The following is a 13,424-nucleotide window of genomic DNA, read 5'->3' as shown; positions in this document are numbered from 1 at the left end:
GTAATTAATGGTCTGATCTATTTAAAAATGAGTCTCCAGTATGAGTCACATAGTTTGTGCTTGTGTTCTATAATTTTTTTTTTTCATTTCATTTAAATATGAACATCTCTTCTCTTTCTAGTTAATCTTATACTTTATGAGAATACAAGACCTTGAACCTGATAGCCAAATGGTTATCTCCATTTGGATATCTTTCAAAAATCAAGAAATTTGCAGTATTCTTTGCCCCATTTGATTAAATATGTCTTCTCAGGCTCAAATATTTACTGCCTGTTCCTTTTGTGCTGAGAGATTCAAGTGTTATGCTTCCCTTTGCTTGATGTCTTAGCCACATTTTCCACACATTTCTTGAACAAACCTGACACCTATAGTATATTTTAGTTTTTGCCTTGTCAATCAACTTGAACAATACAGAAAGGTCAGCATTCAACAGTTATCCATCTCTCCATACATCTCTTTACAAACCCTCCAAAATGTGTTCAGAATTTTGGGTCTAGTAATCAATTTGTATTTTATTCTTGTTGTACTAATGAAGGCATTCATCTTTCTAGCCATTCATTTTCCAACCCTACACTTCTGACTATTAAAGAAAGTTGTTTCTTTTGAACAGTGGAGAGTACTACAGCACACTTGTACTTGAGATTTTAGAAAATAATTTAATCTTTTCTGCAGTTTGCCTTTGGGATATCATTGACAGATTATTTTCTCAATATACAGTATAATGAATTTATACATATTATGTGGTTTCAAACAGGCAAATATATTGTATTTGTGAATATATAACGTTAGACATACTGTATAAATTCTGATTATATGGAGTGACCATCTCAATATTGTAAGAAAAGACAGAATTTTATGAAGTATTGGGTTTCTATGTAGGAAAACACCATTTAATTGGCAGCAGGCAAAAAGATAAAAAAGAAAGAATTCTCAAGAAGAAAGAAAACATGTGGTCAGTGCACTGGTGTGTCTCCCAGGGTCTTGATCTTTCAACTAATTAATGGTTAGAGGCTGTGAAGAAGTAACATCACAGGATGTTATGTTGTTATGTTGCGTGCTACTAATTTCACAAACACACCGACACTGACTTTTTCCGTAATGGTGCGGAGTATCTGACCACTCACTTCTTTATTGCCTTAACCACAACTCTCTAGTATGCACCACATAGCCATTGCTTGGTGCCACCTACTGGTTACTATCGGCATTGTGAAACAGGTACTTTAATACAATACATAACACACTTCAAGGGCATTTTTCTACATTTAAAGGTAAAATACCATATAATATATAGAAGACATACTGACAAGATAAAAACGCTGAGTTTCGAATTCTTTACACAGTTCAGAAATTGTCTGTGCATGGGTGTTTGTTAGCCTGTGGACACAATAACTTAAAAACATATCTAGTCAAGTCAAGTCAACACAACTCGGGATCCCAGTTTGCAACCCCCATGCAGACACACGGTCCAGCCCCACCCTCCAGAAATGACCCTCTATCTGCTGCAGCCAGGTGTTACATCAGTGACCCCATGGTCTGGTCCAGCCACTTGGGTCCCCATCAATGAGGATCTTACGAGCTGGATCACCCTCAGGGAAACGCGCCACATGGCCATTGTGCCGTAACTGACGCTCCCTCACAATGCAGGTAATGTGCCTCATTTGGGACTCCATGAGCAACCTCTCATTCGACACAAAGTCAAACCAACGGTACCCAAGGATTTTCTGGAGAGACACAGTACCAAAGGAGTCCAGTCTTCATCTCAGGTCACTGGATAGCGTCCATGTCTCGCAACCATACAACAAGACAGGAAGCACCAGGACTCTAAAGACTTGGACCCTCGTCCTTTTGCATAGATATCGGGAGCGCCACACATTCCTTTCAAGCGACCTCATGACCCCCCATGCTCTCCCAATCCGTCTACTGACTTCATAGGAAGAGTCACCAGAGACATGAATGTCATTGCCAAGGTAAGTAAACCTCTTAACAAGGTCAACACTCTCTCCGCAAAGAGACATACTGCTGATGGCTGTGCCCAAGAGGTCATTAAAGACCTGGATCTTGGTTTTTATCCAGGACACTCCCAAGCCCAGACACTCAGACTCCTCGCTCAGTCTCTCAAGCGCCCCGATCAGAGCCTCCATTGACTCCATGAAGACCACAGCATCGTCAGCAAAGTCAAGACCCGTGAACCTTTCTTCACCAACAGATGCTCCACAGCTGCTGGACCCCACGACCTTGCCCAACATCCAGTCCATACAGTCATTGAACAGAGTAGGAGCAAGAACATACCCCTGACAAACCCCAGAATCAACTGGGAAAAACGCAGAGGTCCTGCCTCCACTCTGCACAGCACTCACAGTACCAATATATAGGTCGGCCATGATATCCAGCAACCTCGAGGGGATCCCGCAAATCCTCAGGATGTCCCACTGGGCAGCTCAATCAACTGAGTCGAATGCTTAATGAAAATCGACAAAGGCTGCAAAGAAACTCTGCCAGTATTCGTGTTTGCGCTCCATGAGAAAGATTGCTTGCAATGCCAGGAGGACAGCCTTACTACCAACCTGGAGAAGTTCACCCCGGATACCACAGATTCCTGCAGCCTTCCCCCACCCCTCAGCTAGTTCACCACCTGTGCAATCTCAGTGAGATTGGGTGGTTCACAGCTAATTGGAGGATCAGCCTCAAGAACCATTGACCCAGAGATATCCAACATCCTAGCCGGAGAATCAGCTTTGAACAACTGTTCAAAGTTGCCAGCCCAGCGGGTCACAACTGCAGTGTCACCTGTAAGGACCTTTCCATCAGCTGCCCTGACTGTGACTCTCCGAGGAACAGATTCAGATGCTTCGATTCCCTCTGTAAGCAGGACGTGGGTCGCTAGACCACAGATGGTGTGTCACTTGCTCACAGATTTGTCTAACAAGCGGCTCTTTATCTGCCCTCAGAGCCTTCGCAGCCGTTCTTCTCAGTTCCCGGTACAGACCAGAGGTGCCATTGCCGTGCGCTGCGACTCCTCTCAATGATATCCACGGAGCCCTGCGAGATGAAACAGCTCCTTTTGGATACACCAGTAACACCAACACAACCCTCAGCAACCTTCAGGATCTTGTCATGGAAGGTCTCCCACATCACATATCACTTATTACAAATGAAGCTTGGCACAGAAGAATCTAGAAGTCAGCTGACTTTGAAGAAATGGTTGGACAAAGTAGATTTTCCTCCACAAAGTATATTGTCTTGGTTTGGTTGGCAATTTAAATTTTTTCTGACTATTCCTCACCCTCTTAAATCTTTTTGAACATCGTTTCCAGAATGTGAAGATAAAGGAATCCATTGGTTATATCTTTTTTACTTCAACATGTTTGTAACGATATTGAAAACACATTACATTCTCCTGTTGAACTGCATTGTATTCTTATGGGCGCCACCATTTTATTGATGGTCGCCCTATCATTACCAAGCAAGATGACTCAGAGTGTCATCAACACAACAAGGTCAGCAATGTGTGCTTGGAGCTGATGCAAATATAAATCATAATAATTATTATTTATAATTAAAATATTCATATTTAGACCAAACATTGTATTTATTTTCATAGCAAAGATTCAAATATCCTTCTATGGTGCGACACATATAATATTATATATATATATATATATATATATATATATATATATATATATATATATATATATATATATATATATATATATATAAAATGAATGTGTCAGAGGGGCATGTAAACCGATATAGACACAATGGCAAATGAGAGACATAAAATTGGCCATTTTTAAAAGATGTAAAAAAAAAAAAAAGTTACTAAGGTTATTGTGTGGGTTAATAAATTAAAAGATCAATAAATAAAATGTTCAACTCATTTTAAAATAAAAAAATGGTAAAAATGAAAAATGAATTATTAAACAAACTTCTTCAAAATGTGTTTCTTTAAAAAGAACAAAACATCAGAAGAGGATAAAACCATCTTTGGCGCAAACCATGTCAACACCAGAAGAGGCAACCCATAAGGATCACCACTAGGACCTAGTAAACAAATCCTTGTCAAAGGTATGCACAGTTCCCTGCGCTAGTTACCCCTGCATAAACTTCTATTCTGGCACTTCTGTGAACTTTTGGGTATTCCCAGCAGCCTACTTCATCTTTAATCAGTGGCAGAAGAGTGCCTTGCTCCCGCATCTCTCCAAGTTGTACCACCAAGAGATATTCCTAGCAGCCATCCACCACCATCACCAGCTCTTAATAGACTGTTCTCGCCTTGCGCCTTGCTAATCATGCTCTTGGAGGAGCTCTGCACAGCTCAGCTCACAACCTCCTAGACATATAACCTGCAGGTACTCACTTCCCTGCTCTACACAACTTAAAGTTTTTAAACTAACCCTACTTCTCTACAGTTCTCTTCCAATTGCCTTTTTCCATCACCACGATCATACTTATCTTATTTCTCATCATCTCAGATCACTCCAGCAACTGAGCTTTACAACAACCTGCCACTGCATTTTCAAGCACTTTCACCCTGTGATATGGACGCTATATACCGCCCAAACCGACACAGACTCACACTGAGGCACGTGTAAAACACTAAGAACTTTTATTTCCCCCCCATCCCCTCGTCTAGCTTCGTCCTCGACCTCTCGACTCTGGCCCTTGAGTAGTGGCTGCAGGCTCTATTTGTAGCCCTAGCGGAAATGCTCCAAGGGGTAATTGGCCTAATTAGGCTGCACTTCTGGGTGTGGCTGCATTCCAGCCCACAGAGGCTCGTTAAGCTGTGCAGCTCCTCCGGGTGGTGGCCACAGAGCCCAACAGGTTTGAGTCCTGAAGCCCCACACCTGTGGCCCTGATGTAACCCAGGAAGGCTGCCACTATGCGCTCCGGGGGACATAGAGTGCATCCCATGGCTTCTCCCCCGGATCCAGTGATGGAGGGGCATCCCGGCCGGGCATGGGACCCGGCCACCTGTCACAACCCTCATTGTCACTACCAGCTCCACCTGCAGACCAATAATTGACAATCATCCTTGCAGGTCCACTCATGATTATACAGGTAGCCTCTTTAGCGTTATGTTTACCTCCATAAAAATTAGCCAAACAATAAATGTTATTATGTGTAAAAGAAACATGTAAATACCAAAACGTCAAAATAATCACAGTAGGAAAGGTATGTTTAGTGTCCCTGCTGTACTGATGCAGATATAGTATACATGCTTCGTGTGATATGTTTTGAAACAGTCACAAACTCATATAGGCATCATTCAAGCACATTTTGATAGATTTTTTATGGTATTTTTTCTGTTGCTTGTGCAAGAGAGGGTAGAAAGTCAGTTCCTAACCGGCCTATACTGTTATTGTAGCCTACCATAGCTGAAGGCATTGCGACTTCCACATTTCCCCTGACATTAATATTGATATTTGCTTCATTGTGAACAGTACAGAACAGAACAGTACAGGAGGCAGACTTCTTTTGTGTCCTACCTCTTGATCACAATCATGTTGCCTTCTTGTCACATACGTACTGCAGCTTGACACATTCTTGCAACCAGAATCAACACGCATATTCGACCATATTATGATATGTGTTTGTTTTCCTTTGAAGTAAAATCCAAGCAGTTAAGGTGAGGTATGGAAACTGTCCATCATTATACAGTAACCTTGGTCAAATAAGGGGTCTACCAATGACAGCACAGATGATGGAGTGATGGTGGCATATTGGCTGCACTTGCCGTCCCTCTTGGTCCCTCTACCAGGGTAAAGTACAGAATTCCTGATGTACCAAGAGCTTGCTTTACACAGTATATAGAACTTGATACTGAATTGTGCCCATTTGGATGCAATGCACTGTATCTACAAAAGACTTTCATCAATACTTTTATCATGATCAGGTGCATAAACCTTCTGTATATTTTTGAGGATCACCTAATACACTTCCAACAGTTTGAACAGTTTTCGGTGCCGGGTGATTGGCTTCATCATGGTCTCTCTATTATTTTAAAAATGTTTTCCGTTGTGTCTGCATTATTCAGCCTTCACCAGTCTCCTCCACACCGCTCATCCAATCATTACTCCTATTGGGCACATCCTCTCTCCATACCATACCATGACACTCTCAGTGCTAACTCTCCCTTCAACACAGTCAAGTATAATGGCAAGGCAGAAAAGCAAATTATCTATTCATGAATGTTGAATTTTAAATTGCGATAGATAAAGAGTGGCAAAAGCTGATAATGAACGTCAAAATAAAGAAAATGTCCAAAAAAGAGCAGCATTTAATAAAAATCAAGAACAAAGAGAATCGTCCAATAAACGAGAAACACAAAAATATCCCGAACAATATGCAAACAAAAATGCAAAAAAGCAACATTTATCAACTAAGTTAGAGGATAAAGTAATTAATAATATTGTTTTTGATGAAGTGTTAATGTAATTTAATTTTTTCTTTTTTATTACATTTTACTTCTACATTTATACTTCATTTTATTATTCATTGGTATTTAAAATAGACAGTTGTAATGAAATACTCAAGTAGCTGATTTTCTATCTATAATAACTAAGGACCAAACTGTCTTTTTTCCATGCCCCGCATACTCTTCTATATACCAACTTTTTAAATACAATTGCTTTTTGTAACAAAGGGGCACCCTGATGCCCTTTGAGTGGGCTTGGCAAGAGAAGTGAGTAGGGAGCAGATCCCCCTAGTCTTCATAGTTAATGAAGTGCAAGTATTTCATACTGATTGAAACATGACCTTCATAGCATTACCGAAAATGGATGTCTGCAACAACTGGTATATGGACCAGTACCAACTCTGCACTGCTTTAACCACTACACCCTTCAGGATCAGAAGACTGGTAAAGATCAGCAGCAACTGTTTGTCAATGACTGCAATAAGCAAATGATTTGCTTTGATATTTTTTTTTTTTTTTTTTTTGCAGACACTGCTCAGCGTAGCATTTTGCTTCAACAACTATTGTCTCCAACAGACTATCATTGAGAAAACATAAAAAGTCCAGATAATCATGATCAACAGACATCTTTAGATGAGGTTGTGAAGGATTGTCAGCAGCAGTATGAAGCTGATATCAAACACATTATACAGTACAGTGCATCCGGAAAGAATTCACAGGGAATCACTTTTTCTTATGTTACAGCCTTATTCCAAAATGGATTAAATTCATTTTTTTCCTCAGAATTTTGCACACAACACCCCATAATGACAACGTGAAAAAAGTTTACTTGAGGTTTTTGCAAATTTATTGCAAAATGTACATAAGTATTCACAGCCTTTGCTCAATACTTTGTTGATGCACCTTTGGCAGCAATTACAGCCTCAAGTCTTTTTGAATATGATGCCACAAGCTTGGCACACCTATCCTTGGCCAGTTTCGCCCATTCCTCTTTGCAGCACCTCTCACGCTCCATCAGGTTGGATGGGAAGCGCCAGTGCACAGCCATTTTAAGATCTCTCCAGAGATGTTTAATCGGATTCAAGTCTGGCCTATGACTGGTCCACTCAAGGACATTCACAGAGTTGTCCTGAAGCCATTCCTTTGATATCTTGGCTGTGTGCTTAGGGTCGTTTTCCTGCTGAAAGATGAACCGTCGCCCCAGTCTGAGGTCAAGAGCGCTCTGGAGTAGGTTTCATCCAGGATGTCTCTGTACATTGCTGCAGTCATCTTTCCCTTTATCCTGACTAGTCTCCCAGTTCCTGCCGCTGAAAAACATCCCCACAGCATGGTGCTGCCACCACCATGCTTCACTGTAGGGATGGTGCCAGGTTTCCTCCAAACGTGATGCCTGGCATTCACACCAAAGAGTTCAATCTTTGTCTCATCAGACCAGAGAATTTTCTTTCTCATGGTCTGAGAGTCCTTCAGGTGCCTTTTGGCAAACTCCAGGCGGGCTGCCATGTGCCTTTTACTAAGAAGTGGCTTCCGTCTGGCCACTCTACCATACAGGCCTGATTGGTGGATTGCTGCAGAGATGGTTGTCCTTCTGGAAGGTTCTCCTCTCTCCACAGAGGACCCCTGGAGCTCTGACAGAGTGACCATCGGTTTCTTGGTCACCTCCCTGACTAAGGCCCTTCTCCTCCGATCGCTCAGTTTAGATGGCCGGACAGCTCTAGGAAGAGTCCTGGTGGTTTCGAACATCTTCCACTTACGGATGATGGAGGCCACTGTGCTCATTGGGACCTTCAAAGCAGCAGAAATTTTTCTGTAACCTTTCCCAGATTTGTGCCTCGAGACAATCCTGTCTCAGAGGTCTACAGACAATTCCTTTGACTTCATGCTTGGTTTGTGCTCTGACATGAACTGTCAACTGTGGGACCTTATATAGACAGGTGTGTGCCTTTCCAAATCATGTCCAATCAACTGAATTTACCACAGGTGGACTCCAATTATGCTGGAGAAACATCTCAACGATGATCTGGGGAAACAGGAGGCACCTGAGCTCAATTTTAAGCTTCATGGCAAAGGCTGTGAATATTTATGTACATGTGCTTTCTCAGTTTTTTTATTTTTAATAAATTTGCAAAAATCTCAAGTAAACTTTTTTCATGTTGTCATTATGGGGTGTTGTGTGTAGAATTCTGAGGGAAAAAATTAATTTAATCCATTTTGGAATAAGGCTGTAGCATAACAAAATGTGGAAAAAGTGATGCGCTGTGAATACTTTCCGGATGCACTGTATCACTGAACCTTGGCAGGCTGGAATCTACCGAATAGGTGACAGTTTTACTGTCCTTGTCAATGTCTGATGACAAATTCACATGATCACTATTACTTGATACAAGCAATGGTTCATGTTGTTCTAAAAGTGGCTTTACAAATTTTTGTTTGCCATTGTGTCTTTAGTTGAAGATTCTGCCCCACACATGAATATCGATGAGTTACCATATATTGGAAGAACGCACAAAAATATTTATGACATTTTTCAGCATGATGTCACTTCATCCACTTGATGACAAAAGAATACTGACCTGAGAGTTATTCGAGCTTAACACTGTAAGGCGAATCATTACATGTCTGACTCAGGATTAACTGTATTTACATAGAATTTTGAACTTGAGTTTCACTCAGGGTTAATGTAAAGGGGTTTAAAATGAGACCATTAGGGGCACCACACTTCCATTGCTTTATACACATCTTTAAAGAATAAAAATAAAAACAAACTATGAAATGAATTCCGTCACTGAACCTGTAGCTCACCTTGCCAAAGAAAGACAATAATGAACAACATAAAACACAAATCCAAATTAGCTTAATTTAATTATTTTCTACTTATAGAAAAAAAAATACATAACCTGTGACGTGTTTTTTCTTAATTCTTCTTTTTTTTAAATTCATATTTTATTAATTTTATTGTAATCATTCCGTACAAATAGATCAATTTTTACAAAAAATAGGATTAAAAACAAATCAAACCCCACCCCTGAGAAGGACAGCATAGCCAAAGGAATAATATTTAAAGCTTGTAAACATACCTAAATTGTTGAGTTTAATAGGGAAATAAAGATAAATGGAGAAGGAAAAGAAATGCAGAAATAATTGTTTATTCTTATTCTAAAATAATATTGATTAGATCCTGCCAGGTTTTGAAAAAGTTCTGTACAGATCCTCTAACTGAGAATTAGATTTTTTCCAATTTCAAATAATATAAAACATCGGTTTCCCACTGACTTATAAGAGGAGAGTTAGGATTCTTCCAATTTAACAAAATAAGTCTGCGCACCAATAGTGTAGTGAATGCAATCACCGTTTGCTTGTCCTTCTCCACTTCAAGTCCATCTGAAAGAACACCAAACACAGCTATTAATGGGTTAGGAGGGATTGTGACACCAAGGCTGTCAGAAAGGCACTTAAAAATTTTGGTCCAAAATGATGTTAATTTGGTGCAGGCCCAAAACATGTGACCCAGTGAGGCAGGAGCTTGGTTGCAGCGTTCGCAGGTTGGATCTTGCCCTGGAAATATTTTGGACAGTTTTAAGCGAGACAGATGCACTCGATATATAATTTTGAGTTGAATAATTCTATGCTTTGCACATATGGAGCTCGAGCGAATTCTCTGCAATGCTACCTTCCACTCCTTTTCTGATATATTAATTAAGAGATCTTTTTCCCATTGTCCTCTTGGATCTTTGAAAGGAAGGGACTCTAAGAAAATTTTATATATTGCAGAAATGGTGTCTAAGTCCTCAAAATTGAGCAGTATTTTTTCCAGCATGGTGGAGGGTACGAGATGAGGAAAATCGGGGCAGGTTCTGTTTAACAAAGTTTATAATTTGAAGATAGTGAAAGAAATGTGTAGCTGGAAGGTTAAATTTGGAATGTAACTGTTCAAAGGATGCAAAGATATTGTCTATATAAAGATCTCTGAGCAATTTAATCCCAAATCTTTTCCAGATATTAAAAACTAAATATCTTTGCGAGGGTTGAAAGAGGTGGTTCTCCCACAGATAAAAGATTTTCCATCTTAAATTGATTTCTACATTGGTTCCATATTCTGAGTGAGTGAAGCACAATTGGGTTATTAGTATATTTGTGATAACTTGCATTTATTGGAGCACAGAGCAGGGAATATACAGAAGTACTGCAGGATTTTACTTCTATTGCGGACCAAGCCTGTGTATGTTCATCTATTTGTGTCCAGGTTCTTATATTCTTAATTCTTCTCTAAAGATTAATCTGGAAACATCAATCATGGCAGACTGTCCTTAAAATGTTCTTTTCACAATTCAGAAATCTTTCAGCTAGTTGTATCGATAAGTTCATAGCTAGTTATAAAGTTCGTAGTACCTTCACTTTGACAATTGATTTTTTCACAGATTGTTTGTACACAACTTGCAATGGATTATAAAGGAAGGAGTGGACTTTTTGTCATTGGTTCTTAAGTGTACATTAGACCAAACATTTGGTTGATAACTGGTGCTATGTTTGTTGTCCATCAAGGTTGTAATTACTAAGTTATTGCTGTTTGTTCAGTGGCCAAGTGCTTAAATGGTGCATCATTAAGACATCTCAGGATGCCATTTGCCTGTATTTAATGAGTCGTATCAGATGAGACTCAGAAGTTACATTTTAAACAGTCTTACTGAGGAGAACTGACACTTTACTTGATGTCAAGTGTAAGAGAAAGAGGGCAGGGGCAGTTGCAGTTTAACACTAGAATCCCCGAAGCCTACTAAAAAACTCATAATCTCAGGCCACCATAAATTCCTTCTCACCTCTCCTCATTAACATCTTTTGTTTTGCCAGCAGTCAGCTATCTGATCCCATCCCCATCCGAATGAGCTAAAGTCGGTCACAACATTCTAAGAGCTCAAGTGTGTTTTTCTGGGTGTGAGGTACCTGGAGTTGTAGAGGGTAAATAATATATTGTTATTTAGAATACATACATCTATCCATCCATCCATTTTTCAACCCGCTGAATCTGAACACAGGGTCACAGGGGTCTGCTGGAGCCAATCCCAGCCATCACAGGGCACAAGGCAGGAACCAATCCCGGGCAGGGTGCCAACCCACCGCAGGACACACACAAACACCAAGCATACACTAGGGCCAATTTAGAACCACCAATCCACCATGTCTTTGGACTGTGGGTGGAAACCAGAGTGCCCGGAGGAAACCCAAGCAGACATGGGGAGAACATGCAAACTTCACGCAGGGAGGGCCCGGGAAGCGAACCCGGGTCCCCAGGTCTCCCAACTGCGAGGCAGCAGCGCTACCCACTGCGCCACCGTGCTGCCCAGGAATACATACATTTCATGTGTAAGTGTAGGATGACAGGAAATGTTAGGCAAGAAATGCTAAACACATACCTAAGGCAGAAACTTTACCATGTTATACTAATAATGACATGAAGTGGTTAATGTGTGAAGACTTTAGTCTAAATATCAAATAAACATGCGTTTTTATCCAAAAATATAACAAAAGAAAAAAAATCATTCAATTTACATGTTCCTGTCAATGACTTAAAAACCTAAGCTCAAATGTCAATCGACAGAAAGTTCATATGTATTCTTGGATGGTGCAGAGGTAAGAACTCTGGGTGCTTTTGAGTAGTGAGCTGCTATTATTATTCCTATAATATAATAAAAACATACATTTGATTTGAGTCTGTAACACCTGGTGTAAATTTTGGCTACTTTAAAAAGTTAGTGCTTTTTTTATCATTCAGTTTTATTCTGTCAATGACGTTCATGTGGTGCAACGAACTTGCCTTTCCCTCTCTGAGTTGATTGCATTTATCTCCATTTTTTTCACAAGAGCAGCACTGTGGATGATGCCTGCTCAGAACTATTTGTTGAACCAGCAATCAAAGATATGATGTCCTGTGACCACTATCAGAATATCATGCGACATTTGTGGTTTGACAACAAAGACACCTGTGCTGAACGTGTGAAAAACTACAAGTTTGCTTCGATTTCGGACATCTGGCAAAGTTTTGTTGAGAGCTGTGTTTTGAGTTACAACCCAAAGACAAAGACTTTCCGAGTCTGTGGTTATAAAGCTTATGGAGCCATTTCTGGACAAAGGCAGAACCGTAGCAACAGACATCTTCTTAACAGCATTTTTGCTGCCTAATAGACTACTGCACCGCAATGCAACTGTGCTTGGCACTATAATTAAAATGGGACTTCCACCTACAGCTAAAGTCACCTTAGTACACAAGCAACTCACTACACTAGTGTTTAGCATCTGGTAATGCCATACTGACACCGAAAACAACACTAGATAACGAAACAAGTGTGCTTTCATTCAAGAATAAAACTGAATAACAAAAAATTCAAATGATAACAAGACAGCAAGAAGACATGATTCACTAGTGTTTGTGTGTCTGCTTATATCCCTTCAAGTGATATCTTTTACAGTTAGCAAAACTTTACACTAGCTGTTACAGACTGAAATCAAAGACTTCTTCTTTCTGGGTGCATACACTGTCAGCATGGCACTAACAGATCTAAACACTAGCATGGAGAGTTTCTCGTGTACTGAAAGTGACTTTAGCTGCAGGTTGAAGTACCATTTTACTTCTGGTGACAAGCAAAGTTGTTTTGCAGTGCAGCAGTCTATTAGCCAGTGAAAGCAAAAATGATGTGAAGAAGCTGTCTGTTGTTACAGTTCTGCCTTTGTCCAGAAACAGCTCTATAAGCTTTATGACCACAGACTTGGAAAGTCTTTGCCCAGGGTTGTAATTCAATACAAAGTTCTCAACAAAATTTTGCCAGATGTGCGAAATCACAGCAAATCTGCTGTTTTTCATACGTTCTGCACAGGTGTCTTTGTTGTCAAAGTGCAAATTCTGCATGGTAGTCTGATAGTGGCCACAGGACATTGTATCTTTGATTGCTGGTACAACAAATTCTGAGCAGGCATCAACCACAACACTAATTGTGGTCGTCACTGCTCTGGT

Source organism: Erpetoichthys calabaricus, chromosome 4 (assembly GCF_900747795.2).
Source record: "Erpetoichthys calabaricus chromosome 4, fErpCal1.3, whole genome shotgun sequence".
Classification (NCBI taxonomy): domain Eukaryota; kingdom Metazoa; phylum Chordata; class Cladistia; order Polypteriformes; family Polypteridae; genus Erpetoichthys; species Erpetoichthys calabaricus.
This window is presented reverse-complemented; position numbering follows the sequence as displayed.